The sequence below is a fragment of the Aotus nancymaae genome, unplaced genomic scaffold (genome assembly GCF_030222135.1).
Source record: "Aotus nancymaae isolate 86718 unplaced genomic scaffold, 86718_ANA_hifiasm-v0.15.2.pri h1tg000019l, whole genome shotgun sequence".
NCBI lineage: Eukaryota > Metazoa > Chordata > Mammalia > Primates > Aotidae > Aotus > Aotus nancymaae.
This window is the reverse complement of record NW_026988431.1, coordinates 1-21390: the sequence shown is the minus strand read 5'-3', so window position 1 is coordinate 21390 and position 21390 is coordinate 1.

Sequence of the window (21390 nt, the reverse complement as noted above, 5' to 3'; positions counted from 1 at the left end):
CACATGTGCTAGAATTTACATTATTAATTAATTCTACCATCTACGGCAGTTTTACTATTTATGCGCCAGTATGGAGATATTTACATATTTGAATAGCTTATAATAGTGTGTACCTGCTGAATATTAGCTATGGTTACATGTCTCTCTCATATCTAAACAGTGGCTTCTGGAGGTGGATGCTGAATTTTATTGCTCAACTCTGAATACCCAATTAATTTTTGCAGAGTAACTGTGTGTGGGTTTCTATGGTTGAGGGAGGGGAGAGGCCACCTTCTCACCTTTTATCGGAGTAGACTCTCCACTCTTTCAATGTGGGAGGTGGAATGCTTAACTCAACCGCTGACAGGTACAACTGATAGCTCCTGAATATCCGACTTCCTTCCCCTTACACTGAGGGGAACACATCATTCATCATTCTTGTGTTATACTTAAAAAAAAAAAAAACCAAAACTAACATTATCCCCTGCTAGGGAACTCAGAAAGTAGACATTATATAGGAATGTGAACTGTGAAAGTATATCCTGGAATTTATGGTCAATGTGCTTTGAAGGTGAAAAACACCCTCTAGTCATCCAACATTACCATAGCTCCCGACTGTCCTTTCATCCAATTTCCCCCATAGTTTGCTCGCTGACTTGAGTAACCTGCAAAAGAGATCTGAAGAGAGAAGGAGAAATGAAGAAGCACACTGGAAAAATTCTTCATTTATTATTAACTTAAAACTCCAATTGACTCGCTTCCCCCAGGGCTGGAGACTACAGTGGGACGTGGAATTGGTCCAGTTAGGCTAAAAAATCCAGAGAAAGAGATTGGTGTAGTGGAAAGATCAGTGAACTGGGAGAGAAAAGAGCTGAATGCTAACCATAAATGTGACTTTTTTCTGAGTCCCTTAACTTTCCAATGACTTCATTCATACTTTGGACACCTTGTTCTCTCTCTTTGCTAGCTTTTGCTTCTTGCCATTCTATGGTTTTCTTGTCATTTTGTATGGCTTAGGTATATAACGGATTTAAGAAAATGCATTAGGACTGTGTGGTGGTTAATTTCTGTTGTGTAAGATAGCACCCCTTAGCTTTGCGGCTTAAAACAAAAGCCATTTTCTTTTGTTTACGGTTCTATGGATCATTTAGTTCTTCTGTGTTGGGCTGGCTCAGCTTGGTCATGGCTGGCTCTCTTATGCTGCTGCCATCAGCTGGCAGATCTACCGGCTGATCTACAATGGCCTCGCTTGGATGTCTGGCGGTTGGTAGGTTGGCAGCCAGGGTCTGGATGCCTGTTGGCTGGGGGGCCTCAGTTTCCCTGTAGCAGGCTAGCTTGGACGAAATCACATGGTGGACTCAGACTTCCAAGCTCAGCAGGTGGGCAAGCCAGAATGCTCAAGCACTTTTCAAGCCTCTGATGACATCACATTTGCTAATGTCCAGCTGGTCAAAGTAAATCACACCCTCCATGGAGATTCAAAGGGTGAAGAAATAGATTCCATTTCTTTATGGGAGGAAAGGAATTTACGGCCATTTTTGCAATCTGTCACAGACTGAATTTTGAGACATCTGAAAAATGTATTGCAACGGTAGGTCACGTCGAGTGTTTAGAGTGTTTAGCATGTGCCACACATTATGGTCATTACAAAGTTTACATTCTCATGATATTTGCCCTCATAGGCCCTACGTCTCTGGTGCTTCCATTAAGAAAGGAAAGTGGCTATGTTAGACCCTGCTCTGCTTTACGCAGCAGATGTGGCACAGAAATGTTTCTTGTAAATAGAAATTTTGTAGCTTGAATTATATTTTCAGCACAATAGGGGAGTTGGCTATTTCAAGGAACCCTGTTGCAAATCCTTTTGGAAAGTAAAGAATCCTTTTGTAACACCTGAAATCACCTCCTGGTTTAGCTGCTTGGTAGGTCAAAGCAAAGGGATTTGAAAATATAGAAAATGTAGAAAGGTTTCTGGCTTTGCAGTTGGACTGACCCAGGTTCAAATCTTACCGGGTAAGTAATCTTGGACAAGTTATTTAACTTCCCTAAGCCTTAGTTTCTTTTTTGCTGTTGTTGTAATAGGATTAATAGATACCTACCCCTATTGGGTGACATGAAAAGGAAAAAAAAATATGTAAAAGGCTAGGGATTTTACAGAAGTTCAATAGATGAGTACAATATAGTCTTCCACATTATCAGATGTTAGATTTTGTATAACTACTGTCCTCCTTTTTCCTACTATAGATAAAAACCTTTGAAATATTTGTTTTCCAGTTTTGGAATTAGCTTGGCTTGGGTTCTCTGTGTCTGTTCTTTTAGTCTCACCGTAAAGCTATATAGCCATTTTCATTCCTTAATCAAATTCAAGAGGGTAGATGAGGAAATGAATTCATAGCTCCATAGACATCATGGGGTAAAAAGTCTGTACTAAACCAATTTAAAATAAATTAGCTGAGAAAAAGCAGGTGCTGCCTAACACAATATGCAAAGTTATCTTTTAACCCAATCAGCAGAGAACAGAAAAACAATTAGCAAATTGGATAGCTATCCCAGGTGTCTGAGGGCCACTGGCCACAAGATGGCCATTGAAGGGATTGCCACCAGCTTCAGGTCACTGGGTAGACTTGCAGTATCAGCACAAAACCCTGACTTGGGGTGGCCAATCTCCCAGTGCTATGAGAGCATTGGAAGGAATTTATAGCTGGTGAATTACAAAAGCAGCTCTAATTAGGCCCAAGAGGCAATTGCATAAGAACTACTGAGAACATTGCAGACTCATATTTGCTTCCTTCTCAGGATTTTATATGAGAGCCTGGTAATGAATGTTCTTTAACAATAGGAGCTGAGAGACCTTAGTGCTAATAGCACTCCTGAGGATACAGCCTCCTTTATTTGCAATCCTGCAAAGATCAGTTGGATGCTATTGTTAAATCTTGAAATTTCACCACCCTTCCCCCAATCTACATTGTGGCTTAACTCAGAAGAGAGGACCACTGGGAAATAGTTTTTCTTTAACCACCAACTCCCTCCCTATGCAGTAATGAACAATAAATAATCTAACATTGATTGGTTTTGAAATTTTTTTAAACGTCCGGCCCATTTTTAAAGCATTTCAGGAACAAAGCCGAGTTTGTTTGTTTGTATTAATGAAGAGTAACAGAACCTCTTTAACATCCACAGGTTGAAATACCATAATGTTTCTGAATTCAGGGGCTACTGTGATCAGATGTATTGGTTCCCTTGGTCTGCTTTTCCTGAGTCCCACTGAAAAGGTCCTCAGTAGATTAATTCTCTAGCTGAATTGTAGTGGATGACTCAGAAATTTATTTCCTCCTTTCCTTCCTTCCTTCCTTCCTCACTTCCTTTCTTTTCCTTCCTTAAATACACAGAGATCTTAATATGGAACAGCCACTGTTCTAGGTGCTGGACATGAAGCAGGGAGTTCAGTAAGTTTGGGAGCAAGATCTCTGAGGAGTTCTAGCCATCACCAGCTACACCTGAAGAGTCTCAGGGAAGACTGACTCATGAGTGGGTGTCAGGAGATGGTCTGGTTTCAGCAATCTTACTGGATAGAGCTACTTAGTTGCTTAATAAAAGACTGATTCCTGGGCCATGTTTGGGAATTTAATCATTGTATTCAGTGAAGCAGCTGAATTTCTACCTTTGAAACAAGGACTTCAGTGATGCAGTAGATCCACAAATGGCTTTTGGAAACTTAGCAGTTATTGGCTGAAATCTCGGCCAGGCCCATGTAGCCTGTGTGCCCCATATTGGATCCTAAGGGCATCCACCCTCCGTTCCTCTGGCAAAATCATCTCACTTCCAGCTGGTATTAATATCTGCTACCTAAATCCCCAAAGCTGCTCTGGCCCCAGCTTTGTCCAAGGTTAGTTCCTTAACTACTTCTTATATTCTGTGAACCATCACAAAGTCTTCAAACATATTATTATTAGGCCTATGTCAGCCAGAGTCGTTTTGTTGGTATAAGCAAAGAAACAGTGAGGGACATGAAATATTGGTCCGTGGATGGTGGTCTGGCTTTGAGGGGATGTCATATTTGGGAAGGAAGTTAGTCTTTCTTCTGCATGGTCTATTAAACAAAAGTCTACCCTGCCCTCTACCTCCACTCCCAGAGGGAGTAATGTATTCTGTCTCCTCAGGCAATGCTGCTGTGAATATTTGTGTGCATTTCTCTTTTTCTTTCTAGCCTCTGAAGACAAGAACTGTGTCTTATTCTTGTCTGTGGCTCTGGGACTGGCAAGAAGCTTGGAACATAGCAGGTTACCTGTGTGATTGTGAAAGAGGAAGATTCTACTCTGAACCTGAGCAGTGCTGCAGGTGCTGGGACTTGGTTGGGGCCTGACCCTAACTGTGAACTCTCACTGGGTTTTGGGGGTCTTTTTTTTAATCTACCTTTGCCCAGTCCTCTGCTTCCTAAGAAAATATAACTAGGTTTCGGGTGCCTCCAATTGGGTCACTATCCTTAGTATTTGAAATCCAGAGGTCTCTCATTTTCTTAGGAGTTTGTATATTTCTCGGGTTAATTTCTCATATTTGGGGCCACGTTTTATTTTTTGCTTCTCCTGAGTCTATTTGGTGCTAAGGGCATGATAGACAAAAGGAAAAATATCCGTGTCTAAACTCCCCAGGACCTCTAGAAATAAAAGTTTCCAATTAGCATTCTTTCCTGGCAGCCCAACTTTGTGATTAAAGAGCTTCATTGGCTTTGGAAACATTTAGAATTAAAATCCAATACTAACGGAGACCCAGGGGCAAGACCTTATGAATAGAGGCCAGAAAGGAAAGCAGGAAAAGCAGATGGAGCCAGTGAAAGGGGCAGGGGGAGGCTGCCATTTCTGGAGAGGCAAGGGTGGACAAAAATAACCTACTGAGATAATTTGCTCGTCCTCAAAGGAGTCCGTGGTGAGTTCCCTTGCTGTAATATGGTCTGAGAATCAGGAAATTCCAGGGGGCTCATCTTTGTTCCTGCTCTGTGAAATGCCACTGAATAAATCAAGGAATTTACTTGTCACTCTTTCTTCTATAAACTCACTTCATGGCCTAGATATGCTCTGAAATATCGTATCTAAAGCAGTCATGTAGAATATCAGAGGTCAGCTTGGAGCCATGTAGAATATCAGAGGTTGGTTTGGAGAGGTTGAATGTAACTGAGCTGGATGTCTGGAGGTAGAACTGTGTCCCCTGTTCACCTGCCCTGGTTTATTCCATGACACACGGCAGGTCACCTCTCTGCTCCAACTTACTGCTGTTTCATATTACACTGTGCTTTCTCACATCCATTTCCTCTCTGCCTCGAACATCCTTCCCCCTTGACTTAAGTTGAGGTTCCCCGGAAGCAGTGATAGAGACAAGTCATTCATATGATTTATCAAGGGAACAGTCTCAGGAGAAGGGGAGGGAGGGAACCAGGATAGGGTAACGGGCAGGAGTTATAGGAGAATGAGATCTTAATCGATCCTTTGGGGAGATCTGGAGTGTGAACTGCACCATAGAGATGATCTCACTTTAAGGCAGGGGCCCCAGTATCCCCATGCGGGTCAGCTGTTGGAGGTGGGATGTTTCTGAGGTGAGGGCTGTAACCTCTAAGGAGAGGTGCCACCAGTTTGCCAGGAGCAGTTGTCCTGAGAAGGGAGGCAGATGTGAGCCGTAGCAGCCGACACTCGAAGCCCCCGACAGTGGGCCCACTGCCCTGGTAAAGGACATCTGGGGGGAGCAGCAGCAGCATACCAGCTGCCCGAATAAATCTGCTTCATTAACTTCTGTTCCCTGATTCTTCAAGACTTGGCTATGGCCACACATTCTCTGACTGCGTCTTTCCTCTTTAGCCTACCAAGTGTCCCTCTTCCATGTTCTGAAGCCTGATAGACTTTCCAACCTCCATCTTATCTCCCTGTATGTTAATGGGTCTGCATGAGTGAGTATCTTCTTTACTAATCATCTCCTTGGTGCCATGAGATTTCTTTTCCGATTTCATCTACAATGCCTACCACAGTCTACATAACATAATAGTGTTCCGTAAAATTGTGTGGGGTGGGTGAATGTGAAATCTTGGACCCTCTCTTAGTTTGCTGTATGATCAAGATCATTTACTTAACTTTTATCTAAGTAGGGAATAGTATCTGTCCACTGGCCTCTTAATGAGAAGGTCAAGCCACGGAACACTGTCTTACCTGTGAGGTCTGGTGGGAAAACCAGATCTTACTTTATCTTTTTCACCATAGTGCAAGAGTCTCTGACGAAAGCCATAAGAAAGTGGTATGCAGCCTAAGACCCAAGTGTCCCTCCTGGCCCATTCCTCCTCTCGGCCCCTTGGACAGTTCCGACAGATTTTCTGTCTCATATCGGGTTGAAATCTATCAGTAACGTCTCCTCTTGAGTCTTATTTTGCCTCCTGGAGCCACTTAGAACGAGTCTCCACATTTCACATGGCGGTCTGCATGGACTGATTATTTCAGGAGTGTTGCTGTCTCGTCTGCTGTCCTCACCTCTTGCTGACAGTGGCTGCCAAGCCTTTGAAATTTTGAGTCTTGCTTGTCTTCTTCATTCCTCGGTTGTCATCACCTTCGTCTGTTACACAGTTGAGATGGAAAGAGTTGGAGGCTTAATTTTTTTAAGTTCCTAAATGGTCCTCAGGAAGACCTTCTGAGGACACACATAGAATCTTGTCTCTGTTTCTCTAATCCTGGCAATGTGAAGGAAGATGCTGAGAGGCACCTCACATGACCCTATTTTTCCTGAACAACATCTTGATAATAAATGACATATCCATAATTAATTTTCTACTTTTATGAATAAGGAGTGATTCTATTAGGGTGATGAGGAAATTCCATAGCACTAAGGGCTAAAATACCTGGGAACCACTCCTAGTCACCATTCATTAGCTGGGTGACTTTAGGTAACTCTCTCTCTTTGTTGCGGAGGAGGCTGCTGTGGCCCTTAGAGGATGAGAGGAGTGAAGACAGACAAAAACCGACAGAATAAACAAATATGGAAGGGCCCGAATTAACAAGATTTGGTGATGTTTTAAATCGGAGAGTGGTGAGGAAGAGAGAGGTCAAGGATGACTCCTGGAGCTTGTAGGAACTCTGGCATGTTGGGTAAGGAGAAGGAGCCCGCAGAAGAAATGAGCAGGCAGGTGGGTAGGAGGAAACGCAGGAGATCTTGGAGCCCCAAGAACCCAGGAAGGAGCACAGATGAAAGGAGTGGCCTTCACCTTGCAGAGGTTTCAAGTAAGAGAGAACTGAAAATGTCCTGAGACTTCGGCAACGGAGAGGTCACCTAATGATTGAAGAGGCTTTTTAAAGCCTGTGATAGAAGTGGAAGACAGAGCGAGGTGAACTGAGGAGTGGGAGGGGAGCATATGGAGACGGCAAGGATGGATAACTTTCTGGAAAACTTTGGGTGTGAGGAGGAGGAGGAGAGAGTGCTGTAGCTGCAGGAAGTGTGGGGTGGAGGGAAGATATTTTTAAGGTGGGGAAAGCTTGAGCCTGTTTAAATGTTTTGGGGAAGATGTGATTGAGAGGAAAGGGTTGACTAGATAAGAGAGAGATGGGGTAATTGATGTCCTGAAAAGACACCAGGGAAGGGATCCAGAATGCCAGAGGAGAGACCAACCTTGACAGAGAAGGGACACTGCCTCCAGTGTCACACCAGGGATCTGTGTTGCTGTGGAGACCACACTCTTACAGAGCCAGACAATATTTCTCCTTCCCTCACCCCTGCCCACAAGCTTTGCTGGATACTTTTTCTCTAGACATTCCTGCTGGGTAGCTTGGATTCCATGTCCCTTTAAGACAGGGGAAGGATATTGTACCAGAGCCTTTGCCTAAGGGCTCAGTACTTCCTAAGTGATTGGGACTAAACGTACTTCCTCTTCTCAAACAGTGTCTGATCATGCTTGGCAATTGTGCTCAGGCCCCCTGCATGCCGACCCCTTTCAAGGACCATTCATCTGACTTCCCAAGTTTACATCGTGAAGCTCTATAGTTAACTTTCTCTGCTTCCCCTCAGATCAATTAGACAAGTTGCAATTATAGGGTGTATAATGAACTCATTTTTCCTGGTCTGTTCCAAGCTCCTCTGTGTCTAGGTACAGAATGAGTAAGCATTTTCTAATGTTGTTGGCTAAGTTCATTTTTCTTACAAATAAAGTCACTGTCTTCATTTTCCTAGTTTATAGGGAGGTCTAAAGTCTGTCTGTTTCACCTGTGCTAAGTGACTTGGGTGCCACGAAATCTGACTTCAAAGTGACTGGCTAGATTGTACATGTGCTAATAAAATGCTAATCATAGTGTCATATTTTTAGAAATTCAAGAAGAAATTATTAGAAACACCAATTAATTAAGAGCTTTAATATGCTTATATGTGCCTGTGCATAACTAGGTTTCTAAAGGCTTTAAGATGGGACCACACACTTTTTTTTTAAGCACCTAGAAACTGCAAGTCAATAAACACTGTTTTCCCATGCTGCCCTATATCCACCCAACGCAATGATGGTGAAATGCACACTGACATGAGCAATAAGAAAAATAATAACATTATCACAGGATCAATGTCTATTGCTAGCTTCATAAATAAAGGACTTGGCTTCCCATTGATGTTTAATTTTTGTAAATGCCTCTGGAAATTTAAGTAGCAGTAGGAAAACATTATCCCGAGATAATGTTCAATTTCTCCTAACATAACCTCTTAAACCTTGAACGTGTGCAGTTTTCGGTCTGGGACAAATTTAGGAGAACAAATTTCTTTGAAACAGACTGGCAGATTTATTTTAAATAAGCTGGCTTTAGTGCTACAGGTCTAGGGGACAGAAGAGTAGAAGATGATTGGAACAACAGGAGGGGAGAAATCTTGGAGGCCTGCTTTCTCTGTGGCTTGCTTTGGAGTCTACGTCAGTAAGAGGGGGAGAGACTCTCCTCTATTCATCTCACACGGCTGATGGTACAGCCGGTGCCAAATCTTAAGTACTAGGGGACAAGTTGGGAGGCTCCAAAAAGCTCACTTGTCTCCGGACACCATGATATCCTAGCATTTTTGTTATTCCTCATCGCTGTACCTCAGCTGCTCTGGCATTGACTCAAATTCCTGGAACTGCATAATCGGCATCTGGACGAATAATAAATGAACCCCAGGAAAAGCATTAGAGTACTTTGAAGTCCTAGAACCTTCATCTTCTTAGACTTAAGAGTGGTGTTTCTGTAACTTGAGCTTGCATCAGACTCACCTAAGGTATCATGTTAAAACACTGATTGCTGGACTCTACCCTGAAAGTTTCTGATTCTTTAGTTCTAAGGTGGAGCTCAGTGATTTGAATTTCTAACCAGTTCTCATATGATGCTGATGCCGCTTGTCCTGGAGACCATACATTGAGGACCACTAACCTAGAGTTCCCCTTTCTTGACACAGATGCTGGACTATTATAAGCCAACAGTTAGGTCTTTCTGAAATCCATGGGCTCGAGTAGGAGCAGAAAATATCCACATGCCAAAAGGAAGCTTATTATTTTATAGGGACCTCTGCAGAGTAGGCACCACACTTTGGCTGAAAAGTACGGTGTGTTCCTCACCATAACCTCAGGGTCTCGTCCCAAGTACTCCAAAGCCATGTGGGTTTGCGAAGACACAGGCATTCCTCCCACATCCTGACCTCTGACCTGAAATCTTCTGACTTGAGAACAGCCACCTTGCTGGGAATCCGAAATAGAAAGGCAAATTTGTGAAGGCCTTTCTGACATCTGAATGGCTGGATTTGCATTTGCTTTGGTGATAACTCAGTGCCATCCAGACCTGACAGTGATGAATGATGCTGGATTCTGCTCAAATTCCATCAAAGCTTGCAGGGTGGAGGCTCTGGTGCCTGAGCCCAGTGTCCTCCGGCCCTTCCTGTCAAGGCATCTGAGTGACAGGGAGACATTCGAGAAGCTGACACTTAGGGAGCAAGTCAGTGAGGAGGAGGGACAGAGGCATCAGGGTGGGCGTGGCAGCTTCCATATTTAGCAGACAGAAGCAGAGATGAGGGTAAGATTATGAGTGGGAGAGGAAGGAAGGTTAGGGAACAATGGAAAAATTTTCTTCTTCAGTGGAAGAATTCTGGACCTTTATTTGAAGTCTCTCCTCTTTGTTGGACAAAAGTTTCTCATGAGAAACTCCACTTGGCTTCAGAATGCAGTGTCAACTCCACGTGAATCAAAGCAATGAAAAAGAATCAGCTCAGAGCAGGCTGAGCTATGTGAGGTATGAAAACTTTATCAGGCCCAACATGAGCACGGGACTTCAGTCACGCTCCTGTTCCCCACAGCACCCACACCTGGGGGCAATTATTTAAAAGCATTTAGCTCCTCACTAGCTGTCTCACCCATTTTCTTCTTCCCTTTCTTGTAATTTAGGAAACAAAGAACAACGTATAGCCAGATCAATAGCTTATGTTATTTTCATATGTAAATTATTGCTAAGAAACTTAGGAACTGAATTTTCTTTTCCTTTAAAAATCCACTTGTAACTGCTGCTGATGGGACCAGACTATATATTCAAGATAACTTTAATCTGTACTTTGAAGTTGCAGTCCTCAAGGTTGGCTCAAATAAATTGTCTAGTTTATCTTGCCTCAGTTTCTTTCTTTTAGGTGGACAGTGGTGGGAGCAATTAGGCTCTCTACAAAATTATTCTAAATATTCTTGCTTGTGTTCTAGTTTAGATCCAAAGTTCCCAACTGTTATTTTTCAAGTCATTGTCCTGCTTCACTGTGTCAATTTCTAGTCTGCAGCCTTTGTAAGCATTTGTTTCTTTGTTTCAAGTGCTTCTATCTTTTTCTTTTCCTGTTAGTTCTCTGGCCCCCTGTTCTTTGTTCCTCTCTGAGGAATACAGATTTCTACTCCTCCATACACCTCCTTTCCTTCCAGTCTTCTAAGAGCAGACTGTGCAGGCGGTCATGAAACACAGGGTCCAGTGCCTAGAGCTTCTCCCCTCCCAAGCAGTCTGCATTTCAGACAAAATGAGCCCCTTTCACTTCTCTTTTGCTTAATGTAAATGTTACTGATGTGTAACATATATGTATAAAAGTATGCAAATCATGCATTTTCAGCTTGAGCAGTTTTCACAGACTGAACAAATGGAGTGGCCAGCACCTAGATCAAGAAACAGAGGATGAACAATACCCCAAAACCTCCTAGTGCCCTCTTTCAGTAATTTCCTACCCTCAGGAGTTACCACTGAGAGGGGAGACCCCCTTGCCTCCTTCAATTTCACGTCTTCCCACCGCTTACAGATGGGATGGAGGGTGAGGAAGGAATACCAAAGACCTGGGAAAATGACTCCCTCTTTAGTTCCCAGCGGCTCTGCTGTTAACCTTGAAAGAGCTGCAAATGAATGCTATATCTGCAGGCTGGAGCCCGGCACTGGTTCACGCCCCCGTGTCTCCACAGACCAGGTTCCCTCCTGGAAACACCTCTGCCAACAAACAGCTTGCTTCTTTTGTCTCTGTAAGCCCCCCTCCCTTGCTGGTTCCTGCTTGCGCTGCATATGAATTAGCAAATCAATGAAGCCAAAAGCCTGTAAGGTCGGACATCCCTCAAATGGACAGTGACATAGTTTTGCCTCAGTTTCCCCTTTACCATTCTAAGCCTATAAAAGGGGAGAGAAGCTGCAGCTCAGGGAGCTCGGTGAATGAGGCTGTAGCCCCCTGCAGCTCCCGCCTGAATAATAAGCCACTTCCTTCCTCAGTTCGGTGTTCGAGAGGTTTGTTTTGTTCCTGCTACACCACTAGCCTAACTTCTAATACTATTTATTATTTTTGACTTTTAAGGAACTTTATATAGACCGAATTATTCGGTACATATGATTTGTGGCTGGCTACTTTTTCTCAACGTTATGTCAGTGAAATTTAGTCATGTTGTTACACGTACTTGGAGTTTGGTCATTTGCATTGTTTTCTTCTCTGTGTAATGAACACACCATATTTTATTCATTTTGCTACTGATGGACATTTGGGTTTTTCCAGTTTGACACTATTATAAATTTTGCCACTATTAACATTCTTTTATATACTTTTTGGTAAACATACATCTTCTTTCTGTTGGATTTACCCATTGAGTGGAATTGCTGTTTCATAGATTGGCATAGATTCAACCTTAGCAGATGGTACTAAACTGTTTTTAATGTTTCTTTATCAGGCCGAGTACGGTGGCTCACGCCTGTAATCCCAGTACTTTGGGAGGCCAAGGTGGATGTATCACTTGAGGCCAGGAGGTTGAAACCAACCTGGTCGACATGGTGAAAACCCATCTCTACTAAAAATGCAAAAATTAGCTGGGCATGGTGGTGCACATCTGTAGTCATAGCTACTCTGGAGGCTGACGTGGAAGAATTGCTTGAACCCAGGAGGTGGAGGTTGCAGTGAGCTGAGATCATGCACCTGCACTCCAGTCTGGGTGACAGAGTGAGATCCTGTTGGAAACAAAAAAAAAGAAAAAAAAAAAGAAGAAAATTTGCTTCATCAATTTATATGCTTTATCAATTTATATAGTTGCTCCACAGCCCCACACACACTTGGCATTTTTAATTTTCGTCATTCTGGAGATAATGTGTTAATAGAGGATTACGGATTTAATTTGCATTTCTTCAGTAGCCAGTAAAGTTGAGCACATTTTTAATATGGTTACTGGCCACTTAAATACATTTTTAGTGAAGTACCTGTTTAGTATTTCATTAAAAAAAATAGGTTTTCAATCTTTTTAAAACATTGCTTTGTAGTAGTTCTTTAAACTTGTGGAGTTTAGTTCTTTGATAGATGCTTGAGTAACTGTCTTCTCCCAGGCAATAGCTTGTCTTTCTACTCTTTTTATTAAACTCCTTACTTTATAATCATCATACTTAAGTATAGTTCAGATGTCACCCATTTGATGACTTTTCCCTCATCCCCTTCCTTTCAGGTTTTTGCCCACCCTCCTATCCTCCATAACTTCTGCCTAACACTCATTCATAGTAATAACTGCCTTGGTTACCATGATCCCTTTTCTTACCTCTCCTGTTCCAGTCCGTCACTGCTTTAGGCACAGACAACCTCTAAATGAAAGCAGTGGCTGCCATTTTTGTGGAGGTTCTGGGTGGGGTTTTGTTTTGTTTATTACTTTTAATTAATTGTAATTACTTTGTGCCCCAGCTTTAGTACCTTTGTACTTTTTTATTTTTTATTTTCTTTTTTATTGCATTTTAGGTTTTGGGGTACATGTGAAGAACATGCAAGATTGTTGCATAGGTACACACGTGGCAGTGTGATTTGCTGCCCTCCTCCCCTTCACCTATATCTGGCATTTCTCCCCATGCTATCTCTCCCCAACTTCCCACCCCCCACTGTCCCTTCCATATTTCTCCCCAACAGACCCCAGTGTGTAGTGCTCCCCTCCCTGTGTCCATGTGTTCTCATTGTTCAACACCTGCCTAAGAGTGAGAACATGTGGTGTTTGATTTTGTGTTCTTGTGTCAGTTTGCTGAGAATGATGGTTTCCAGGTTCACAATTGCTACAAAGAGAATAAAATACCTAGGTATACAACTAACAAGGAACGTAAAGGACCTCTTCAAGGAGAACTACAAACCACTGCTCAATGAAATAAGAGAGGACACAAACAGATGGAGAAACATTCCATGTTCATGGTTAGGAAGAATCAATATTGTGAAAATGGCCATACTGCCCAAAGTAATTTACAGATTCAATGCTATCCCCATCAAGCTACCAATGACCTTCTTGACAGAACTGGAAAAAACCACCTTAAACTTCATATGGAACCAAAAGAGAGCCTGCATAGCCACGTCAATTCTAAGCAAAAAGAACAAAGTGGGAGGCATCACACTACCGGACATTAAACTATACTACAAGGCTACAGTAATCAAAACAGCATGGTACTGGTATCAAAACAGAGATATAGGCCAATAGAACAGAACAGAGGACTCTGAGGCAACACAACATATCTACAACCATCTGATCTTTGACAAACCTGAAAAAAACAAGCAATGGGGAAAGGATTCCCTGTTTAATAAATGGTGTTGGGAAAACTGGCTAGCCATGTGCAGAAAGCAGAAACTGGATCCCTTCCTGACACCTTACATGAAAATTAACTCCAGGTGGATTAAAGACTTAAACATAAGACCTAACACCATAAATACCTTTGTACTTTGTACCACAGATGTAGTAACATCTGTGTATTACCTCTGAACAATTTTTTAAAAATACATCTTACTTTGGAGAAAAGAAGTGTAGATACTATTGTACCTTGGTTCCTGCCTCATCTGCAGTCTTCTGTGCTGTATCTCTGCCTTTTCCAGAGGAACTTTCAATTCGATATGTTAAAAAAGAAATTCCCGTTTTGTCTTTCCGTTCTCCCAGTTTTCTTCCTGACCTTTGGCACATATAGGGTAGCAGTCCTATCGCCCAGAAGCTGAAAGTAGCAGAAAGTCACTCTGACTTTTAAATTGTCTTTTACTCCCTTCTTCCAAATCCAAACCGTGCTTTTCAGCTCTGCTATCTTTGCCTCTTTCTCTTGGAAAGTTATAACAGCTTCTAAATGTTTCCCTTAACCATGTTTGCCGAGGAAAAGTTGCACAGGATGAAGCTACAAATGCAAGGAAGACTTTATTTAACAGGATTGCAATAGGGGAGAGAGATTAAACTCAACTTCACTGAAACAAAAGGCTGGGGGGTTTAAGCATTGAGGTAAGCTAGAGGAAAAGTGCTGGAGGACATCAGGAGGGAGGTTGGTTGGTGAGATCTGTATTTGCTTTTTGGCGCTTGTGAAAGTTAGGCTTCTACCTTCTCACAGAGACTGGGATATAGGGGCCCTATCTTTCTTGATGATTACATTTCAAAGGAATGGCTCCTAGGTGCTTGAGAAAGATATTCCTGGGTTATAAAACTAACAAGCAAAAGTTGAAAGAAGATTTACATCTCAAAGGGTCGGAGAATAAATTTACAATGGAAAGTTTTCTAAAGTGTATGCTCTAGGAAAAGGAAGGTCAGGGACTTACAGAGAGGAAGAAGCCTGGCTAAAGTTTAGTTAAGCTGAGGAGAATGTTAAGGCCATCTTGATAATTCTCACTTCAATTTAAATGCTGGAATTTAAACTTGGGTTTTCCATTATATTCCTCTGTTCCAAAATGTTTCATGCTTCCATACGAATCACCAAATGCATTCTAAACTCAGAAGTGTATTGGAGAAGTCTTCATGCTCTTATTCCAGACTCCCTGACTCTTTTTTTCTGACATACTGGAGGGTGGGGTCACCATGAGGATGGTCACAGCTCTGTGTGCTGATAATATATCTCTCTCTGCATTACTGGATCAGCCACTGGGAACCCAGAGGAGGATTATCAGTGGGTTCCATTTCTGGGACTGGGGCCAGGCAAACTCTACCGGAGGCTGTGGAATGTGGCAGCATAGTCATTGTTTCTGGTCTTCTCTCATCTCTCTGTTCGAAGATATGGAAACAAAGAGATGGGGGCCGAGTCATCAGAAAGAGCTACATTTGCCACCCCAGATCTTTCTGCCCTGCTTTCTGAAAAGGGAGGTAAGGATGCAATTAGTTGCAATTATTGATCTTTTAATATGAGATTAGGGCTAACCAATTTATGCAATCTAAACATTGTCTAGATGTTGCATTCAATACTCTATGTTTTAAATACAATATGTTAGATAAAGCGATTGTATTTTAAGAGTGAGGAAACTGAGCCCGAGGAAGGTTAACTTTAAAGTATCACCGGATGTAAGTGGCAGCCCCTGGGGTAATATGAATAGCAAGCTATATGAGGGTGGAGCAGGAGAGATCAGACCAAGTAAATTCCAAAGTTATTAGACTGCCATCCGTATGTATTTCTGGGAAGACAGGCATTTCTTCTCAAGCGTGTACTCAGAGAGTGTGACTCACCTTGACTTCTGAGTGGTGGCCCAGCTGCCCTTCAAGAGCTGTCTGATCATCGCTGGCTCTTTGACAAAATCGTAAAATGTTTTCTCACACAGATACCACCTGTTCCCCACCAAGGTCAAGGTTGTGAGTCAGTGGGATAAATGCATCCATTCTCTGAAGGTCAGGAATATGGACATGGCTCCCCTAAATGTCTGCCAGATGACAAGGGAAATCTAAGATTCCCTACCTTTCTGCTCCACTGAACACACAGAACTCAATTGAAAGGCCATAACACGTTTAAATGTCTGAAATTAAATCTGAAGTTGAAGCAGCAGCATGTTAGTACTTTTAATCAGTGCAGTGTATGAAAACCCCTTTAGAGAAATCATGATTTTACCTCTGTATGTGGAAGGCAGAATTGCCTCCTTCTTTTTTCTAGTCTCTGGAAAATGACAAAGGACTCCTCACCCTACTTGTCCATTTTAGACTTGGGAGCTGCTTTCAACCTCTGCCATGACCAGGGTTAGGGTCAGATTTGATTCTTAGGGATGTTTCTTCAGGGTTCCACTTTGCACGGGTCTCATCTATACTTTTCTTAATAAAGGGACAAGAGGCTAAGGGATTAGTAACTACAGTTACCATTTAAAAACACTTTCTTTATCAGTTAAAGTTTTTAGTAGCACACAATCAAAACTGGTTTGAGCAGAAGGGCAATTTATTAAGGAATATTAGATTGTGCACAGAATCTCAAGCAAAGCTAATGAACAGGATTTGGAAGCTGTGCAGCCAGAAACAATTCCTAAAATCTCACCGCAGAATTGGAAGTAATGGGTACACCACAGCTGCCACCCTGGGAACACAGCTTAAACTGCTAACGCTGAGCACTGGACGCCTTGTCTAATTTTTTCTGCAACAGCAATGAAGGACAAATATTATTATCTTCTTTTTATTATTTGTTTTTAACTTTTGAGCTCATGGGTACATGTGCGGGTTTCTTACATAGGTAAACGGGTGTCATGAGGGTTTGCTGTGCCGATTATCCGGTCACCCAGGCATTACGCCTAGAACCCATTCGTTATTTTTCCTGATCCGCTCCCTCCTCCCACCCTTCACCCTCGAGTTGACTCCAATGTCTGTTATTTCCTTTTATGTGTCTATGTGTTCTCATGATTTAGCTCCCACTTACAAATGAGAACATGTGGTATTTGGTTTTCTGGGAAATCTCATCTTAATTTTACAGATGATATTTGTAACTGAATTTCAGAGTGATGAGATAGTTTGTCCCCAAAGTTAGCCAGAAATGCTTTATTGTGAGTTCCATGACTAGGGACTATATTGTTTTGCTTACCTGATCTCAGTACTTGGTATAGTGTCTGGTCCATAGTATGTATTAAATATATTGATGGAATGAATACATGGGGATAAAATGATGCGTATGTGTCGTGAATATTGTTTGTTTGACCTGAACATCTACTCCCCTCCTTTCCCCACACACCTTATTTTGGTTCTATGTTCCTTACTCCAGCCAAAGGGTTGGGCAAGTGACTCAGGTTCAGGCAGTATATAATAATATAATAATATTATTATGTCCTCTTGACCATGATAATTGTTCTCAAAGTTGGAAGAATGTGAGTTTGCTCAGGCATCCCAATATATGGTAAAAATCTGACTGCAGCCTAAAAGAATGAAGCCAATGTGCAGAGAAAAGACAAGTAAGGATGTGTGGTTCAATCTTCCCACGTTATTCACATTGACCCTTTTATAGGCAAGTACCACTGCTTTAGCCACAAAAGGCAGGTTGGAATTGGTGACTTGTCTTAGGAAGGGGATTTCGTTTTAGATGGCGTCCCCGATGCCCCAGTAGATGTATGTACTTCCAAAAACATTCCAGAACTTATCGAAGTGTATGTCTACGCAATGCTTTTTCCTTTGTCCTTGTCAAGTCTCCGTGCATCTTAGCTTACTCACATTTGAATGGAGACTTTTTTTACCTGTGGTTTCTCCATCCAAAGCCTGTCTCAGTAAGTGTCTCTGGGATATTGTTTGTTGGAATAATTGTTGGCTGCAGGATAGAAGAGCGATGTTGGATGGAGAAGCGTAGCTTTTAAAGTGGACAATGCTGATTGTGGCAGCCACAGCAGTTTTCAACCTGGCAATCTGACAGCCCTCACTGGAAGAAGTCTGTTGCGTAGTTTCTTGTTCTGGCCAGAAATGGAACAATCATTCAGGCTAGCTTCTGTAATACCACTATCGCGATGTTGTTAGTGAAAAACCCAGGCCTCTTGCAGGAGTACAGCCACAGCATGGGACTCTGTGGATGCTGGAATGTAATTTGGGAATTTGCTGTATCCAAGGTCTCTCTTGCCTCAGACCATCTTGGCATATCCTTACTGTATCAGGGCTTTCATTATCAGGACTCAGTTATCATCCTTTTGTTTCTACTCTAGCTCCAACACCGACATCATGATCTTCTCCTTCATTACATTCATGGACCACTGGTTGGCCCACAGGTTAGCTTATTGAGTGCTGGTATCATTCCTAATCCAATCCGTTTTTGCAAGAGGACCAATGTCACATAGCATGAGCATGTTGATTTATTTTCAAGTAAGCGCTGGTGTTGTTTCCTGTGTAGGAACTATAGATGAAACTGAGAGGGAGAGATGCTCTAAAGCTTCAATGTTGCCACACAAATAATTTGTTTATTATCTAGTCTGAAAAAGCAGCTTGAGTACTTTATAGAGGATGTTGAGATTCGCAAGTGCAGCAGGCACTTGTCATGAACCACACCGCTTTCCCTCGAGCCCCCTGATTCTTGAGTGTTTCTGGCATCTACGCCAAACTTACATCTCTGTCTCTCTCTGCTTTGCTCAGAAATTTCTCTGAAGCCAAGAAAACCATTTAGCTTTGCTAGATACAACCAGAGCAGTAGAGAAAAGAACAATCACAATCCACCTTCCTAGAGTAACTCTTAACTAAGTGGAGAAGAGAATCAGTGGAGGAGTGCTTTGACTTCTGTGTCCTTGGGCATGCATTCTTCGTGGTTCATTAAATCATCTCCAACAGCACTGAATCTTAGTTGCCCACAGCAGTAACCAGTTGATTAATGTACTCTATATTGGTTTTTCTCCCTTCTCCGTCTCACTTTTCCCACTGCTTTTCTTTTGCCTCTTGGGACTGTGTCCTAAGAACTGCACCCAAGTTCTTGTCTCAAGATTTCGTGTTCTGATATCAATTCTCTGACACCACCTGGGCGTCCTACAATTCAGTTCAATTTTTATACTAACTACCTTGTATTAGCACAGGTCCCCATGTTAAGGGCAAAGTCCTTCACAAGTCTGCCTTCACTTCAGAGGGTAGTTGTGAGTCTCAGGGATCACTTGTATTTCAAACTTACTGCCTATAAATTCAGAGAGTTCTATGATCCCCCTTCATGTTTAATAATTGGCTAGAACAAATTTCACAGAATTCACTGAATGTGCTATACTTATGACTACAGTTTTATTATAAATGATACAACTAAGGAACAGCCAAATTGAAAACATGTGTAGGACAATGTTATTAGTCTTTTCTCGTGGTGCTGGTAAAGATATATCTGAGGCTGACTCATTTATAAAGAAAAAGAGGTTTAATGGACTCACAGTTCCATGTGGCTGGGGAGGCCTCACAGTCATAGTGGAAGGTGAAAGCACATCTTACATGGCGGCAGACAAGAGAGAATGAGAGCCAAACAAAGGGGTTTCCTCTTATAAAACCATCAGATCTCGTGAGACTTACTCACTACCATGAGAACAGCATGGGGAACACCGCCCCCGTGATTCAATGATCTCTCACTGGAGCCCTCCCACAATGTGGAAATTATGGGAGCTATGATTCAAGATGAGATTTGGGTGAGGACACAGCCAAACTGTATCAGGCAAGATCTAGGAAGGGGAGACACTAAGCTTGGTGCCCTTCCCTGGTGGCATCTAGGTGTACCACTCTCCCTGCACATTCGTATTTTTACCAGCCAGAATGCTCCACTGAGTTTCAGCATCCATATTTTTTATTGGGGTTTTATTACACATGCATAATTGCTGAATTCCTTGGCCACATGACTGAACTCAATCTCCAGCTTCCCCTCCTTTCCCTAGAGATTAGGCTGAATCAAAGTTCTAACCCTCTAGTCCTGTGATTAGTCTTCCTGGTGACTGGCCCTCATCCTGAAGCTATGTAGGGACCCTGCCATATGTCATCTCATTGGAATAACAAAGACACACCCCTATCACTCAGGAAGTTCCAAGGGTTTTTGAAATTCTATACCAGGAACTGAGGACAAAAATATGATTTATTTATTATACCACAATTTTACTTTGGGTGGAATTCAAACTAAAACACGAAGTTTTTACACCCACACCCAACACCTATAAAAAAGCACTTTGTTGGCAGGTTCCAAGCTTTCCTCATGGATTGAGGGAGAAGAAGTCCTAGAAGTTGATGGGACTCCATCATGGAAGGTGTTAGATGTGATGTGTACAGTGAAAACAAGTGACAATTACTTTGATTTTTAAAAGGTGGAATAATTGAATGAAAGTATTGGTTTTGAATACCCATCAGAAGCAAATGCTGAAGTGGGAATTCTGAATAAGCCTTAGATGCCATGTGGGCATCTGTAGTTATGAACAACAGTCAAGACTGACATCCAGGACCCAGGAGGCTCTGGGAACCCTGCCAATGTTAACAAGCAAAGGACCCAAAATGATCTTCATTTGTAGAGAAAGTTCGTTTGTGTCTCATAGGACTGATAGGTCCTGCCCATTCAGGTGTATTTCAGAGCCTCTGGTGAACCCTGGCTCCATGCACCTGTATATCCCATGCAGTATGTGAGTCATGCTTATTTCTGTATTTGATGGATAGAGCTGCTGGTCTTACTGACCTTCCCCATCCACCTCTGGACTCAGCTTTTTGCCCAAACCTTTCATCTTCAAAGCTCTGATAAATCACTTTCCATTTCCCAGGCCCAAGTATGCTCCCATATTTGGCTGAAGGCTTTTCTGAGTCTCTTCTACCTTCCCAGAACGCCCAGTCTCTGTGCCATTATTGTCCTCTCTGGGCTGCTGATCTATCTTTCTGCATTATAAAGAAAGTTCCTGCCTCTGCTCCACCCCTTCACTGCTTAACTCAATAACTTTGCTTTTTCATAATGAGGCTTAATTATAAGTTTTATTGACAGACTTATGTTATGCCACAGGAACCCATCTTGAATCAATTAAAATCAATTAATCACACTGTGATTAACTTTAATTGTGGGATGTTTCCTACACCCAGCAAATAACCAGTCACATATGTTTCAATTAATATTTTTACCCCCCTTTGTTGACAAATGATCTATCGTACTTAAAATTAATTAAATGTTAGCATGGTCCCAATTAACATTGCACTAACAATAAAAGATGCCTTGATTGCTAATATTGAGCAAAATCTGTGACAATCTACCACTTACAACGTACAGCACATGTTATTTAAAC